At 41.6% G+C, this 2912-nt stretch overlaps 1 long non-coding RNA gene across 1 annotated transcript; it reads left to right on the top strand.

The window, feature by feature from the left end:
• The first annotated feature begins 2045 nt into the window (after positions 1–2045).
• Positions 2046–2637, top strand: LOC142140523 (uncharacterized). Its single transcript, XR_012688528.1, has 3 exons — positions 2046–2157; positions 2282–2431; positions 2573–2637. It is a non-coding gene; the product is annotated as an uncharacterized LOC142140523 (long non-coding RNA).
• Positions 2638–2912: the final 275 nt, after the last annotated feature.

The following is a 2912-nucleotide window of genomic DNA, read 5'->3' as shown; positions in this document are numbered from 1 at the left end:
GAGAATCCTTTCGTCGACTCATCAATTCTGCTCCCGTCACTTCCCAGGCTGAACAGACCGTGGGATTTGCTGCTTTTTATGCAGATGAATATGAAAATTACCAACGTGATTCAGTAAAAATACTCAATTATTATTTCTGTTCATTGTGTCATGGAGGATCAGGAAAAATGGAAAAAAATTCTGATTAAATAAACTTTATTTTATTGTAAACTTGCATGTATCATTTATTTATTATATCAGATTAGCAGAATATTTTAAGAGTTAGTGTTTTTTCTAGTAATTTAGAAAGGTGTGAAATGTGCAGTATAGATGAATAAAGTACTAGGGGATTTTCCCTGTCGTGGGAAACCACTAATACTATAAATAGACTTTGCGGCGGTGCTAAGTTCATTGTGTATTGGATAGAGATAGTCGTGCTCGGTTTCTTTGAAACCAAATCCAACAGAACTTTGGGGTTCTGAACACCGAGCCGAGCTGACTCGGTACTCTCGCGCCTATTCGGATTACAAAACGAGGCAAAACGTCATTGTGACGTCGTCGGATCTCAGATTTCGCGAGTTTTAGAATCAATAAATACCCGCCTCCACGGCGGATCTCTCATAATAACCATCAGCATGAATCCACCGGAGCATCCCCTTTCTTTACCATCTTCGGTAGACACCCTGTTTTACCTACCTTTTCTGATGATCCCACTGTTTCAGTACCCACTGTTCAAGGAATGACTAGTGACTTCTCCAGAATCTGATCCTCGAGTATAAGACAAATTACTACTATCCTTCAACAGACAAAAACACTTTGCAGATCACCATTGCAGAAGTCATCCAGTTCTTCATGTAGGGGACAAGGTGTGGTTATCCACCCGTAACTTCAAACTCAAAGTACCATCTATGAAGTTTGCACCTCGCCATATTGGTCCCTTCTGCATCTCACATATCATCAATGCCATTACCTACAAGCTCCGTTTAACCACATCTCTCCGTGTACATAATTCCATTCTTATATCCCTGCTCAAACCCTTAATTCTTAATGAATTTTCTTAAAGTCATCTTCCTCCTCCTCCCATCAAGTCTTTCCTGGGAGACGAGTATGAGGTTGAACGTATCTTGGACGCTTGCACCATTCGAGGTAAAATACATTTCTGGTCCATTGAAAAGGTTGCGGTCTGGAAGAAAGATCTTGGGTCGAAAAGAAAGATCTACATGCTCCCCATTTTCTCTCCAATTTCATCTCTGCACTGACATTTGGTACGAGAGACAGTCTCCTGTTTTCCCCGATCGTCGCGTCTTGTTGCCTAGCAAAAGGGAAGCTTCCGGATTCCTCTGACATGCTGCGTGCGCATGCGCAGTAAGCTTTGCGTTCTGTTGCTAGGCAAAAAGCCGTTTCTTCGGCTGCCTGTCGGTGGTCAGCGTGTCTGACTGTCAATTACAGCCCAGCTATCAGGGCTTATCTCCAGGATTAAGTAGAAGCCTCTGGCATCACTACGGTGCCAGAGTATTGGCTCTCACACCTGCTTTAGCACCCTGTTTGTTATCTTGAACCTGTTCCCGTTGTGAACCAGCTATCTCCTTGACTTCCCTTTGTTTTATGTTTTGGCACCTTACCGCTATTTCCTTCTCTCTGACTCCTGGCTTACTTTTGACTCTTTTTCGGATGTCCCCTTGTACCCTCGCTACTCAGCTGGTTCTGAACCGGATTCATTGACTACGCCTGTCCACTTTATTACTACGCTGGTGGCTGTCTCAGAGAACCGCAACCTGTGCACTCTCTTGCAGTGAAGCTCAAACTCCCTTGCGGGAGTCCCTGGTGAACACCTGGGGTGAGTTAGACTCCGTGCCTACCTGCTCAGCAGTGCTAATACGGACCATCGATCGGATGTAAAATCGATCGGCATAAAAAGTTGGTGAAAAATTCTGTAGTGTGTACTCAGCTTAACTAATAGGATAATGCGCTCCAAAACAACCAACTTGTCGGCTCCTCTAGCAATAAAATGATTAATGATAAAATAACATAATTTCTGATATACTGTCAGTAATCTATTTTTATTTTTATTTTCAGAGTTCTGGCAGCAAATGTCTACAAACCAACGCGTGCGCTACATCCAAATTCAAATTTTTTGTTGGCAGAACACAGATAGAATCCCTTTTACAAGTCTCACAGGTATGTTGTGTGTCATTACCAGTTGTGCTTTCACCTAGTGAAGAGCAGCTAGAACCAACCAGGTGTTCATCTTACTCACACATTGTAGAATACATTTTCTTATACTTCTACGCTTGGTTTTCAGAAGAAAGACGCAGCTATCGTTGTTGATGAAATTATGAAACAACTCTACAGATTTTTCTACTGTCATCAAAGAGGTCTCCAGTACAAACAGCAAGACTTCAAGAATATGACGTCGCTTTTATATGTCGAGACTCAGTTCCTACCAGATTGTGTAAGTCTATCTCAATGTCATTTGTTTTTTTTTATTATTTTTTTACATGTCTTTTGTGTATTTTTGACTGATTTCTACACCACGATATAGAAGTCATTGAAACCAAATGATTTATCTGTGGTTTTCATTTATTTTTTACAGATGACACAAAACATCAGTAGCCATCATCTTAGAAAGAACATAGCAGATTACTTCTTAAAACTCTCAGAACTTTTGGTGGAAGAGGTAAGTTTTCTACATTTAATGTGAATTATCTGACATAACTTCCACACTATCATAGTACATCTATTCGTAGTGGGCAATATATTCCCCTTGGAGTGTCTCATGAATGCACTCTGCGGTGATGTATCTTTGTGATTTTTCCTTGCATCCCATAGAGGTGAGCAGGATAATCCCCAATGTTCTGGTACCGCAGTTCATCACTGTGAGGTCCATCCAGTGGAGTTGAACCCCCCCCCCCCCCCTTAATATGGCCAAGTAG

Source organism: Mixophyes fleayi, chromosome 2, assembly GCF_038048845.1.
Source record: "Mixophyes fleayi isolate aMixFle1 chromosome 2, aMixFle1.hap1, whole genome shotgun sequence".
Taxonomy (NCBI): domain Eukaryota; kingdom Metazoa; phylum Chordata; class Amphibia; order Anura; family Limnodynastidae; genus Mixophyes; species Mixophyes fleayi.
Note: the sequence above shows the minus strand (reverse complement) of the source record. Positions and strands in the feature narration are given on the sequence as shown.